The following is a 15,496-nucleotide window of genomic DNA, read 5'->3' as shown; positions in this document are numbered from 1 at the left end:
CAGTCAGCTACAACAAGACCTGGGGCTGACTGCGGATCAGATCATGAGCTCCTGATTGCAAAATTTCGGCTGAAACATCAGAATGTAGCAAAAAGTATCCCAACTTGCAGTTACGACCTTAACTCTATACCTTCCGACTACGCTGTAGAGGTACAAAACAGATTTAATGTATTACAGCTGGAGGACAAAAGCTCGCAAGAGATGTGGACAGAAGTAGCTAATACTGTCAAGGAGGCCGCAGAGAAACACATTCCCAAGAAAAGGAACGGTAAGAAGGCTAGATGGCTATCAGTTGAGGCACTGCAAGTTGCAGAAGAACGAAGGAAAGCAAAAATTAAGGGAGATAGATCAGCTATGTTTGAATTAAATAAAGATTTTCAGAAATTAGCTAGAAGAGATAAAAATATATTCTTTAATGAACAGTGGAAGGAAGTTGAAGATAGTAACGGAATGGGGAAGACAAGAGATCTTTATAAGAACATTAGAGAAATTAAAGGAAAATTCCAGGCAAAAATTGGAATGATAAAAGATAGAAACGGGAAAGATCTGAGTGAAGCAGAGGATGTTAAGGAAAGATGGGCAGAATATGTAGAAGACCTATACAAGAAAGAACTGCATAATGACAGGGCTCCTACTGCTGATGTTAATGTTAATTTAGAACTAGAGCCAGATATTTTGGAGAGCGAAATCCAGTGGGCCCTTGAAAATATGGCTGATAACAAAACTAGTGGACATGATGAAATACCAGCAGAAAGTCACTGGAAAGGATGCAGTGAAAGTGCTGCACTCAATATGTCAAAAAATATGGATCACGCAGCAGTGGCCAGTAGACTGGAAAAGATCAGTATTCATCCCCATTCCAAAGAAGAGAAGTTCTAAAGAATGCTCAGATTACCGAACAATCGCACTTATTTCACATGCTAGCAAAGTTATGTTGAAAATCTTACAAAATAGACTTCGCCAATATCTAGATCGAGAGCTACCAGAAGAACAAACTGGATTTAGGAAAGGAAGAGGAACTAGAGATCAAATTGCTAACATTCGGTGGATTATGGAAAAAATGAGAGAATTCCAGAAAGATGTGTACCTCTGCTTTATTGACTACGCCAAAGCCTTTGGCTGCGTCGATCACAACAAATTATGGAACGTACTGAAAAACGTGGGTGTACCAGATCACCTCATTCATCTGATACGGAGTTTATACCTTGACCAAGAAGCCACGGTGAGAACTATGTATGGAACAACGAAATGGATAAAGATTCAGAAAGGGGTCCGGCAAGGCTGCTTACTGCCACCGTACTTATTCAATCTGCATGCAGAACATGTTATGAGGAATGCGAGGCTAGATGAAGGAGAAACAGGAATTAAAATAGCTGGAATAATTGTAAACAACCTCAAGTACGCGGATGATACGATCCTGTTGGCAGAAAGTGAAGAAGAATTAAGAACACTCTTACTGAAGGTGAAATACGAAAGTGAAATGGCCGGACTTATGCTGAATGTGAAGAAAACGAAAATTATGGCAACTACACCTACCAATTCGTGGGATATAGCAGGAGAAACCATGGAGGTAGTGACCACATTCAGTTATCTCGGTTCCCAGATCTCTGCTGATGGCGACTGCAGCCATGAAATCCGGAGACGCCTGTTGCTCGGTAGACAGGCGGTGTCAAACCTTGACAAGGTTATAAGGTCCAGAGATATAACACTAGCAACATAATCCGTATTGTGAGGGCTATGGACTTTCCAGTTGTGATGTATGGATGTGAGACCTGGACCATTAGAAAGGCTGAACGGCGAAGAATTGACTCCTTCGAATTGTGGTGTTAGAGGAAACTTCTTAGAGTACCATGGACTGCAAAAAGAACCAACAGATCAATATTGGAGCAAATAAAACCAGTTTTCTCCTTGGAAGGTCTAATGTTAGAACAAAGGCTTTGGACACACAATGCGAAGGCATGCCTCGCTGGAAATAACATTAATACTGTGGAAGATTGAAGGAACTAGAAGAAGAGGACGTCAGAGGATGAGAAGGATCGATGGCATCACAGAAGCAATGGGTTCCAACCTGGAAGGTCTACGGGAGAAAGTGCAAGACAGGAAAAAGTGGCGTGATTTGGTTCATGGGGTCACGAAGAGTCAGAACCGACTAAACGAATAGAGAGAGAGAGAGAGCGCGCTTCATTGGTGGACTGTGAAGTGACACTCACTTCATGTTCTGAGTTTTCTGAATTCTTCATAGCCGGCTGCTGTGGCCGAGCGGTTCTAGGCGCTTCAGTCCGGAACCGAGCTGCAGCTACGGTCACAGGCTCGAATCCTGCCTCGGGCATGATGTGTGTGATGTCCTTCGGTTAGTTAGGTTTAAGTAGTTCTAAGTCCAGGGGACTGATGACCTCAGATGTTAAGTCCCATAGTGCTGATATGGAGGGCCACGTGATCAGCACACCGCTCTCCCGGCCCTCTGTGAGTTTACAAGGCTGGAGCCGCTACTTCTCAGTCAAGTAGCTCCTCAGTTTGCCTCACAGGGGCTGAGTGCACCCCGCTTACCAACAGGCACTTGGCAGACCAGACGGTCACCCACCCAAGTTCTAGCCCAGCCCGGCAGCGCTTAACTTCGTTAATCTGACGGGAACCGGTGTTACCACTGCAGCAAGGCCGTTTGCAGGGCTATAGACACAGAGATGCTGAAAGAAACACAATTGTTTGTCAAGAGCACAATACATGAAGCTTCGAATGACTACTGTAACGGAATATTATCAAAGGAATTTTCGCAAAACTCGATAAAACTCTGGTCATATGTACCTTATGTGGTACCAGGCACTCACAGGTCACTGTCATTGTCAGAGAGAGTGTTATCATTCTGTTCTGTGTTGGATACTTTCCATGGATCGAGTTCAAGTCTGGTAATTGTCTGCCTGGTCGGTCTGTACACTCTCTTTTCTCTGCATTGGAGCATATAATAGATGATGTGTAGTGTTAGCCTGTGTTGAGATTTGCCTTTTATCTGGCTCTCTAATGGATTCCCGCATATCGTCGTGTGTCAATTGTGTTCATGTCCCCATATTTCTGTGCATTTTAGAAATAAATGGACAGTATTTTGGTTCAGATGGTTCAAATGGCTCTGAGCACTATGGGACTCAACTGCTGTGGTCATTAGTCCCCTAGAACTTAGAACTACTTAAACCTAACTAACCTAAGGACATCACACACATCCATGCCTGAGGCAGGATTCTAACCTGCGACCACAGCAGTCGCGCGGTGGTCAGTATTTTCCCCATAGGACCAAAGTCAGCTGAGTGAGAAGCATTCGTTGTGGAAGCATTGGGTAGAAGTCGTGTCACGTTAAAAAGTGCACTATGCCTCGACTCGGGTCTACATGGCTTACTTGGAACCGCTCCCGGATGTCGGGGAGAAATGAGAACACTGTACCGCCTTTGACACTGATTGCCCCCCCCCCCCCTTACACTGCCATTGTTATCGTTGGCGGCTGTCCCTGAAATCTTCCCACATAATTTCCATTATTTCCACTAGTCTTTAAAATCTTAAACTTGGCTGGAGACAGCAAGTGTAATGTACTCTTCGGGAAGTAAAAGGTGAAAACACGTGCTGAAAGCCCCGTACAGTCGGAGCAGGGCCCTCCTTTGCCCTCCCCTAACCACTGTTCTGTTCTGATCGCTGTGAGACAAAGTCCGTAAAGTAGTGACTCCGAATTTTTCACGTGAAAACTCTGAAATTTTTTAAAAATAAAACAAACGTTATTAACATTCTATATACCACACCAAACACGAGCACCACGACATCTGCATCAGTCTGATGCCTTGGATTCATTGTCACCGATCATCCTCCTTTCTGTCCCGACTAGGCCGCAAGCGGTTTTTATCTTCTTCCAAAAGTTAAACAGCACCCTCAAGGACTTCACTTTGATAGTGAAGAAGTGATGGATGCAGAGGTGAGGTTATGGAACAACCAACAAAGTCAGACGTACTACAATGACGATCTCAACAAACTGTTCTCTTGTGGAGAGAAATGTGTTTGTCGCCATGGTGACTATAGTGAGAATTGAATATGCAGACGTGAAGAATAAAGCTGTAAGTTATTAGTAATGTTTGTTTTCAGAATGAGATTTTCACCCTGCGGCGGAGTGTGCGCTGATATGAAACTTCCTGGCAGATTGTGTAACGGACCGAGACTCAAAGTCGGGACCTTTGCCTTTCGCGGTCAAGTGCTCTACCAACTGAGCTACCCAAGCACGACTCACGCCCCGTCCTCACAGCTATACTTCTGCCAGTACCTCGTCTCCTACCTTCCAAACATTACAGAAGCTCTCCTGCGAACCATGTAGAACTAGCACTCCTGAAAGAAAGGATATTGCGGAGACATGGCTTAGCCACAGCCTTGGGGATCTTTCCAGAATGAGATTTTCACTCTGCAGCGGAGTGTGCGCTGATATGAAACTTCCTGGCATATTAAAACTGACGGGGCGTGAGTCGTGCTTGGGTAGCTCAGTTGGCAGAGCACTTGCCCGAGAAAGGCGAAGGTCCCAAGTTCGAGTCTCGGTCCAGCACACAGTTTTAATCTGCCAGGAAGTTTCAATGTTTGTTTTATTTAAAAAGCTTTCACCCTAGCAATACCAAAGTGTTTTCCATAACGCATACTGCCAAGGGGATGTACTTTATCCCCACCACAAGAAAGACAAATTTCGTTAACTTTTGTCAACTTCATCAACAACGTCATTTTTAAATAACGTTCTGACCAGTAGGTAAGGCCTAGAACCTGAAAATTTTTCGTAATGTGTACACAGAGAGCACCATATTTTTTTTTTAATACAGTATTCGTTAACTACCATTGACTTTTGTTGACACCATACTTTTTAAAAATATGCAGTATAGTTATGTAAGAGATATCCTGAACATCAAAATATGAAAAACAAATTCACTGCGTAAAGCCACATTTAGTATTAAGACTTAAATTTTTGGGTTACATTCTACCGAAAAATACAAAAAAAAAAGAAAAACATACAAAAACTGATATAAAAAAGTCATCAAAAGCAATAAATATTTCCTTCAATATTTTAAAATATACAGTAGATATATGAGTAGATTACAATATTTTTAAAAGGATGGCATGAAGATCGGTCGCCCTCTCCCCCCCCCCCCCCCCCCCAATATTACAAGGGTTACGAGTTTCACAAAAAAAAATTAAAGAGATAACACTTTTCAGTACGCCCTCAAACAAAGCTGGGTGATAGATTCGTTCAGTTTGCAGTAGCAGTCTGTTATTCTCTTGATGCTTGCGAGTTTTCCAGATTTCCTGCTTGATCAGTTGCATGTTTTAAGTGCCGGTTAATCGCCAGTGAATCGCCAGTATGTACCCCTAAGTATCATATTACGTGCTTTCTGTGAATACTTACATCGTGCAGTTTTACTATCGGGCTGCACTGTAGCTTTCCCTTCGGTAATACGTCTTTTTCTCTGGAGCCACAGTGTGCTTCCTTTTCATGCATAATCTCCCCATTCCGTGTAGAGTGCCACCAGATTTGATTTTTTTCTCTTCTTGAGCTGGCTGGCACCACAACCAACGAATGATAAGCGTTGTAAGTAGGCTGTTTATGTTTGTATGTTGGTAGCGCTGTGCAGCGCTCGGTATTAAAATCGCTGACTGCGCTGTGTGCAGTCTGTGGCTGGCTGGACTCATTGTTGGAAGTTACTCGCCAGTGTAGTGTTGGGCAGTTGGATGTGAACAGCCTGTAGCGTTGGGCAGTTGGAGGTGAGCCGCCAGGAGTGGTGGATGGGGGGAGAGAAATCCCAGAGTTTTGAAATGTTAATATGAGTGGACGAAGGTAAATACATTGTTTGTTCTCTATCAGAATCTTTCATTTGCTGAGTATACGTGTATCAGTAGTTAGTGCCTTCAGTAGTTTGAATCTTTTATTTAGCTGGCAGTATTGGCGCTCGCTGTTATGCAGTAGTTCGAGTAACGAAGATTTTTGTGAGGTAAGTGATTCATGGAGGGTATAGATTATTGTTCGTCAGGGCTATTCTTTTGTAGAGATTGTTGAAAGTCAGATTGCGTTGCGCTAAAATATTGTGTGTCAGTTTAGAAATGATCAGAATAAGTAAAGAGAAAACGGTCTCAGAACATTCATTTTCACTCTGGTGTTTGAAAATCAAGTAACATAGAAGTTTTACCAGCACAGTCATTCTTTACATTCATAGGGGAAGTTTCAGCGTATGCGGAAATCCCTTTGAATGCGCTCGGTCGATTTGTTTCCCTCTCCTGCACACTGTCCGAGATTGCATTCCGTGGCTAATGACCTCGGAGTCGGCAGGATCCTAACCCTTATCTTCCTTCGTCTGAAAATTACATTTAGCAAACTATGGTGCAGGATACAGACCAGGAAGCAGTGTGCAGCCAATACGAGGCTCAATCGCGTCGAGGAAGAAGTCGTACTGTCGAGAGGTTATCTCGGGTTGAACGGTCCCAGATACGCTCACGGTCACCTCCTGCTTCTGCAGCGAAAACTCTGGGCTGCGTTTTACGCAACTCACACTTGACAGCTGAATGTTTCACGTAGTGTGGCTGCAGTACCCGCATTTCTACCCCATTAACCGGTGACGTCATCTACATCTACGGTGTGCGCCAGAGGGTGCTTCAGCTACAACTGTCTCATGCCTCTTCCCCCTTCCATTCGCGAATAGCGCGTGGAAAGAATGGTTGACAATAAACTTTCATATATGCTCTAATTTTCTCGCTGCTGTCATTTCGCTAGACGTATGATGGAGCGGTTTCGGTTCATTCAGAACGTTTCTCTATATAGTCTGTATCATGTATTAAAACCATAGTGCCGCCCTTATCTGCCTTTGTGACGATAGCCTTACGTGATTCTAACTTCTCATTCAAGCCCTTAAGAGTTAGTAGTTCGTTTCTGTTCTTGTGAGCAGAGTGCATTTCATCTATTATTGACTTCTTTACTTTAACTGCCGTGTTTGTCTGTTCGTATCTATTCATATTTGCGATATCACATGCAATCTTCACTTTTGCGACAGTCTTTTTATTGTATTTGAGTTAATTGCGGGATTTAGGTTATATTGCAGCTTCTTCTGATGTCTGTTTAGAGTTAATTCTCGCTCCCTGTCAATTCTATTTTCAATCTCTCTGCTTACGTATGTGAACTGTAATGGAGATAAAATGTCACCTAAAATCAAGTGAAGATTAAAAGCTTCTCTATTTAACTTGTCTTTCATTTTATATGCTTGTCGAATTTGAGTTTTTACCCATAATACTTCACTTTTACATTTTACTATTTGTGCTATGTTTGACATATTCCTGATTTTTACTTTTGCGTAATTAGGAGTAATCCCTGCGTCTAAGCATGTTTTGTTAAATTTTATTTTCAAGTTTTCTTTCATTAGCTTTGTCCTAATACGTAAAAACTTCGTAATGTATCCCGAAGCCTGACGTGGCACAAACTTTGCATGAATAAGAAGTTAGAATCACGTAAGGCTATTGTCACAAAGGCAGATAAGGGCGGCACTATGGTTTTAATACATGATACAGACTATATAGAGAAAACTGAAAAGTTCTTTATGGAAAACGGAATAGTAGAAGTCAAGAAAGATCCAACCAAGAAATTTTAAACAGAAATAAGGAAACAAATAGGTAACAGTGTGTTTCTATTCACAGAGGAGGAAAAGTTTAAACTGAAAGTAATGAATCCGCGAATCCACGAATTACGCTCACAAATAAAGCTCCATGAAGTTGAAAAATCGATTCGCCCAATCGTTAATAACATCAGCAGCCTAAGTTATAAATTAAATAAAGAGCTAAATAACAGATTGAAGGCGGCATATACATATCGTCGGACTTTCAACATTAGCAACAGCTACGTATTTGGCGAGCAAATTAAAGACGTACTTATACCTCAGAATGCGTCACTAGCTTCATTGGATATCACCAATCTGTACACAAACATTCCCGTAAAAGAAACGATTGAGATCATTAAGAACAATCTCCTCAGTCATGGTAAATTGACACTGGGGGAAGTGATTGAACTAGTGGAAATGTTGGAACAAGTCTTGTCGTTCAATTACTTTACTTTCAATGGTAAAATTTATCAACAGAAAGACAGGCTGGCAATGGGGAACAGTTTAGCTGGGACGCTGGCTGACATTTTTGTAAATCACTTAGAAAACAAATTCTTTGATGAAAATCCTAATATCGCTGAGAAAATTGTATATTACAGGAGATATGTTGACGACTCCATTTTATTATACAAAGGAGATAAAAATGATATCGAAAACGTAGCACAAAAAATGAGCTCTCAACACCCGAAAATTAGATTCACCATGGAATTTGAAGAAAACAACCGTATAGATTACTTCGATTTAACACTAATAAAGAAAGATGGGAAGCATGAATTTAGCACATTCAGAAAACCTACGTGTACAGATCTAGTTATCAATGAGCGCTCTTGTCACCCACCACGATACAAATGGGCATATTTTACTTCGATGATATACAGGCTACTAAGATTGCCACTAAATAAACAGGAAGTAGAAAAGGAGTTAGGTATTTTAAAACAAGTGGCCGTAGCGAACGGATATACGTGTAAGCAGGTGATGAATATTTATAGAAAGATAAAGAAGAGGCAAATGGAACTAATAGAAGGAAGTCAAATAGCAGTTAAGAGAAACAGCAAGAAAAAATATGTAGCTCTCACTTACAATGGAAGAATTACAGACAAAATTGAAAGATGCTTTCGTAAATCCGACATTAAAATAGGGTTCCGAACAAATAACACGTTAAAATTGAAGCTCCGGAATAGAATATGTAATAGTAGGAATATATTTCAGGATTCAGGTGTATATAAGATCAAATGTAATGACTGCTGTAAACAATACAGGGTTATTACAAATGATTGAAGCGATTTCACATCGCAACAATAACTTTATTATTTGAGATATTTTCACAATGCTTTGCACACACACATACAAAAACTCAAAAAGTTTTTTTAGGCATTCACAAATGTTCGATATGTGCCCCTTTAGTGATTCGGCAGACATCAAGCCGATAATCAAGTTCCTCCCACACTCGGCGCAGCATGTCCCCATCAATGAGTTCGAAAGCATTGTTGATGCGAGCTCGCAGTTCTGGCACGTTTCTTGGTAGAGGAGGTTTAAACACTGAATCTTTCACATAACCCCACAGAAAGAAATCGCATGGGGTTAAGTCGGGAGAGCGTGGAGGCCATGACATGAATTGCTGATCATGATCTCCACCACGACTGATCCATCGGTTTTCCAATCTCCTGTTTAAGAAATGCCGAACATCATGACGGAAGTGCGGTGGAGCACCATCCTGTTGAAAGATGAAGTCGGCGCTGTCGGTCTCCAGTTGTGGCATGAGCCAATTTTCCAGCATGTCCAGATACACTTGTCCTGTAACATTTTTCTCGCAGAAGAAAAAGGGGCTATAAACTTTAAACCGTGAGATTGCACAAAACACGTTAACTTTTGGTGAATTGCGAATTTGCTGCACGAATGCGAGAGGATTCTCTACTGCCCAGATTCGCGCATTGTGTCTGTTCACTTCACCATTAAGAAAAAATGTTGCTTTATCACTGAAAACAAGTTTCGCACTGAACGCATCCTCTTCCACGAGCTGTTGCAACCGCGCCGAAAATTCAAAGCGTTTGACTTTGTCATCGGGTGTCAGGGCTTGTAGCAATTGTAAACGGTAAGGCTTCTGCTTTAGCCTTTTCCGTAAGATTTTCCAAACCGTCAGCTGTGGTACGTTTAGCTCCCTGCTTGCTTTATTCGTCGACTTCCGCGGGCTACGCGTGAAACTTGCCTGCACACATTCATCCGTTTCTTCGCTCACTGCAGGCCGACCCATTGATTTCCCCTTACAGACGCATCCAGAAGCTTTAAACTGCGCATACCATCGCCGAATGGAGTTAGCAGTTGGTGGATCTTTGTTGAACTTCGTCCTGAAGTGTTGTTGCACTGTTATGACTGACTGATGTGAGTGCATTTCAAGCACGACATACGCTTTCTCGGCTCCTGTCGCCATTTTGTCTCACTGCGCTCTCGAGCGCTCTGGCGGCAGAAACCTGAAGTGCGGCTTCAGCCGAACAAAACTTTATGAGTTTTTCTACGTATCTGTAGTGTGTCGTGACCATATGTCAATGAATGGAGCTACAGTGAATTTATGAAATCGCTTGAATCTTTTGTAATAGTCCTGTATATAGGGCAGACTGGTAGGAACTTTGAAACCAGATTCAGGGAGCACACCTACGCTCAAAACAAAACAGCTTTTGGGGCGCATATGGCTGCGACAAAGCACTCAGTCACGAACATTGAACACAATTTAGACATCCCGCATAGAGCTCATAAGGGACGGTTTCTTAACATTTTGGAAGAGATTGAAATATACTCCCATAAAAATAAAGACCCGGATTTAATCCTGAACGAGCAAAGCGAATTCAATCATAACCCCTATTTTAGCATTTATGACGACCTACTAAATGACAACTGCTGCGTGTGGAGATCCAGGCCGAGGGATGAGAGATGGTGCGCGGTGGAGAAGCCGGAAGCCGCGTGCAGCGCCTGGCGTCGTTGACGGGGCGGTCCTGTGAGGCCCTCTTGCCCGCGGCGATGGACGTCAGACGAATGAGCGGACCGAAATGGCGGGAACCGCGGAAGCAGACCGTAGAGGAAAACAAGTTCACACCAGCACCATAGATATATAAATCGCCCTTTGCTTTTTAGATCGCATAAAAATTATAATTTTACTGTTTTTCTATTCTGACAAGGACAGATTTTAACCTTGACATCTACATATTTTAATTAAGTATTTTTAATATAGAAAAAGATCTACTGAATACAGTATGTGCAAATGGAATGTAACGAATGTACCAGATGCCACCTGTCGGTAATAGTGTTATAATTAATATAAAACGCGCACTCTGCCAACCTATTTTATGTGATGTAGCATGTGAAAGTTGCTGAATTTGGACGGGTTACTCCTGTAACTGAAATATCAGGTACGTTCTGGTACATTTGATGTTGATTAGATAGGATGAAAAAGATTTGCTTCCGTGAAATAGTAAATTAGTATCATTATTTTTACAGATCTGAAGATGGTCCTGAATGAACCGAAACCGGTCATATGAATAAAAAATTTGCAATCAAGACGGATTTTAAGTAACATTATAAAACCACTGATTGCTGTTATCGCATTAGACATTATGTCTGTTTTTGCAAAGTATGATGGAGCGACTGATACGTTATCTGACTCCTCCTGGAACGGACTCTCTCGGACTGTCAACAGGAAACCTCAACACCCCTGTTGTAGCGTCGGCCACTGGGGTTTGTTGGGTACCTCTGTAACGATCGCTCTCCAACAGTATGATCGGGTGACGTCACGAGCCGCTCTTGTTTGCGTCCTGTCAACTTCTTCTATTAATTCAACTTGGTAAGGATCCCACACTAATAAGCAATTCTGAAAAATAACTCCAAGAAGTATCCAGTAAGGCACTAATTTCGTGGATGAATTACGTTTTCTGAAGACCTGTGTGAATCTCAATCAGATATCTGCTTTTCTTACTATTTTTTCTATATGTTGTCACTCCACTTACATTCGTTCCAGGTGACTGTATGTATGCATGTATGTATGTACTGAACTGCGGACCTAGAAACGACGGAGACGCTTCGTCCCCGCCATAGCCCTCAGTGGTTCACAAACCCACAACAGGCTACAGCAGTCCACTCACCCCACCACCGCCCCACACGGAACACAGGGTTATTGTGCGGTTCTGGACCCCCCCCCCCCCCCCCCTTCGGGAACGTCTCATACCAGACGTGTGCAACCCTAATTTTCGTGTGGTTGAGAAATTAGCGGAGACAGAGTAGTGTGGTAGAGTAATTATGGTGTACGTGGAGCAAGTGCCTAGATGGTTACTACCGGCTATTTTACGGTAATTACAGTTTCCAGCTGTTTGTCAAGAACAGTCCAATTACACAGTAGTAGATTTCTTCTCCTAAGCTTCCATAATGCGTTACATTCATCAGAATTTGACAGTCTTTCGGAGTTATTACCTTCTTATAGAGAACCGCATAATCCGCGAATGGAGCTGCCGACGTTGTATACAACATCATTTTTGTACATATTGTAAACAGTAACGGTCCTATCACACTCCACCGTGGTACTCCTGAAATTACCATTAGATCTTTCGGTTCTGTTCCATTAGAAGCGACGTTTTGTCTTCTGTCTGCAAGGAGGTCGCGAATCCAGTCACAAATCTGGTCCGAGACGCGCTAGGCTCTTACTTTTCTTTTCACTAAACGGCAGTGGGGTACTGTGTGAAGAGCATCTCTGGAGTCGATTACCGGGCCATCGCAGCTGCGGCGGTATCTACGGGGCTGTGGACCTTATAGTAGCGACAAGTTAATCTCAGAAAATGTCCAGCTTATGTAAACAGATGTGCTTCGAGTGCTGCGTTTTTGTTGTGACGTTAGAACCATTTGCGAGTGGTATATATATATATATATATATACTACTGGCCATTAAAATTGCTACACCACGAAGATGAAGTGCTACAGACGCGAAATTTAACCGACAGGAAGAAGATGCTGTGATATGCAAATGATTAGCTTTTCAGAGCATTCACACAACGTTGGCGCCGGTGGCGACACCTACATGGTGCTGACATGAGGAAAGTTTCCAACCGATTCCTCAAACATAAACAGCATTTGACCGGCGTTCCCTGGTGAAGCGTTGTTGTGATGCCTCATGTAAGGAGGAGAAATGCGTACCATCACATTTCCGACTTTGATAAAGGTCGGATTTTAGTCTTTCGCGATTGCAGTTTATCGTATCGCGACATTGCTGCTCGCGTTGGTCGATATCCAATGACTGTTAGCAGAATATGGAATCGGTGGGTTCAGGAGGGTAATACGGAACGCCGTGCTGGATCCCAACGGCCTCGTATCACTAGCAGTCGAAATGACAGGCATCTTATCCGCATGGCTGTAACGGATCGTGCAGCCACGTCTCGATCCCTGAGTCAACAGATGGGGACGTTTGCAAGACAACAACCATCTGCACGAACAGTTCGACGACGTTTGCAGCAGCATGGACTATCATCTCGGAGACCATGGCTGCGGTTACCCTGGACGCTGCATCACAGACAGGAGCTCCTGCGATGGTGTACTCAACGACGAGCCTGGGTACACGAATGGCAAAACGTCATTTTTTCGGATGAATCCAGGTTCTGTTTACAGCATCATGATGGTCGCATCCGTGTTTGGCGACATCGCGGTGGACGCCCATTGGAAGCGTGTATTCATCATCGCCATTCTGGCGTTATCACCCGGCGTGATGTTATGGGGTGCCATTGGTTACACGTCTCGGTCACCTCTTGTTCGCATTGGCGGCACTTTGAACAGTGGATGTTACGTTTCAGTTGTGTTACGACCCGTGGCTCTACCCTTTATTCGATTCCTGCGAAACCCTACATTTCAGCAGGATAATGCACGACCGCATGTTGCAGGTCCTGTACGGACCTTTCTGGATACAGAAAATTTTCGACTGCTTTCCTGGCCAGTACGTTCTCCAGATCTGTCACCAACTGAAAACGTCTGGTCAATGGTGGTCGAGCAACTGGCTCGTCACAATACGTCAGTCACTACTCCTGATGAACTGTGGTATCGTGTTGAAGCTGCATGGGCAGCTGTACCTGTACACGCCATCCGAGCTCTGTTTGACTCAATGCCTAGGCGTATCGGGGCCGTTATTACGGCCAGAGGTGGTTGTTCTGTGCACTGATTTCTCAGGATCTATGCACCCAAATTACGTGCAAATGTAATCATACGTCAGTTCTAGTATAATATATTTGTCCAATGAAAACCCGTTTATCATCTGCATTTCTTCTTGGTGTAGCAATTTTAATGGCCAGTAGTGTATATACTTTCATAATGTCACATATGACAACTTGGCGAGAGTTCCAACTTAAAATGAACGCGATTCATAATAAAAAGGTTTTTTAACACATGAAGATGACAGCAAAGTCTGTCGAAACCCGTTGTTTTAACTAGAGAAATATTTGTGCGATCTTTGTTTTTAGCAAGTATAACACATCCCTCCTTCTGTCTTCTCAAAACGAGAAAATTCGATCAGACCTCAATTTCTAGAATCCATGTTCATTTTTATACAGGAGATTATTTGCTCTCAAGAACAGACCTAGTAGGTTAGCATAGAACACGTGCCATAATTCCACAACAGACAGACGTCGGCGATGTGGGGATGTAATTTTGTGCATCTGTCCTACGGCACATCGTCGAAATGGGAATGGTTCAAATGGCTCGGAGCACTAGGGGACTTAACATCTGAGGTCATCAAACTGAAGTGCCTAGAACCTCTCGACCACACCGGCCGGCGGAAATGGGAATGACCTACGCTTTTTTCTTTTCACTACGCACTGTTCGTTTCTGTAGCGACCAATGATAAACTGCTGTAGTAGGGGAGCAAGTTCTTTTGCGTAATGTCTGATTTCGTCCGCATGTCCTCCTACTACTACTAGCTTTTGTTCCTATTCGGTTCCTCGATCGCTTATCCCAGTATCTAGCATTTCGGCGTTCGTACGATGCTAGAAAAGAGGCACCATGTCACTATCTTCCGCCGTGAGACTCTTGCGAAAAACGAATTCAATATTTCGGCCTGTTATGTCATTTCTCACTATAGACGTGGTATAGTCACTGAGTGGTGTTATACAAAATTTTGATACACTTACTTATTATATGTAAGAACAAAATATTCTTAGGACTTTCGGTCAGATCGTTTGGACAAACTTTACCTTGAAAGTTAGTGAACGCCACAGAAGTCACGTGTCTTTGGCGTTTGTTGCTGTCAGACATCGCGTAGCAAGGCTTTCGGACGTCAGACGCGCTCACGCGTTATCACTGCAGGAAACGGGCAGGGGAATGTGGAGCGGGGTATGGAGTAGAGGGAAATCGGAGAGCAGAGTGGGTGGGAGGTGGCAGCCCTGCCCAGCCGTGCACAGCCCAAGTATAAAAGGAGCGACTCGCGACCGCCGACCGCCATAGAGCAGGCTGCTACGGCGCGGACTGGAGTAACACGTGTCTGGTAAGTCTCTACGTGTTTTCTCCATTACTGTGCCGTGTGCTGAACGTATCCCTTTCTGGAATTTGGCACTTTCCTGTTCTCTGTCCTTTTTTTTCTGACTTTCTGACTGGTTTGATGCGACACGCCACCAATTACTCTCCTGTGCCAATCTCTTCATCTCAGAGCAGCACATCCAACCTTCGTCCTCCATTATTTTCTGGGTGTACTCCAATCTCTTTTCTCTACAGTTTTTGCCCCCTACAGCTCCCTGTAGTGCCATGGAAGTCATTCACTGATGTTTTAACAGATGTCCTATCATCTGATACCTTCTCCTTGTCAGTGTTTTCCACATATTCCATCCCTACATTATCAG

Source organism: Schistocerca piceifrons, chromosome 11 (genome assembly GCF_021461385.2).
Source record: "Schistocerca piceifrons isolate TAMUIC-IGC-003096 chromosome 11, iqSchPice1.1, whole genome shotgun sequence".
NCBI lineage: Eukaryota > Metazoa > Arthropoda > Insecta > Orthoptera > Acrididae > Schistocerca > Schistocerca piceifrons.
This window is presented reverse-complemented; position numbering follows the sequence as displayed.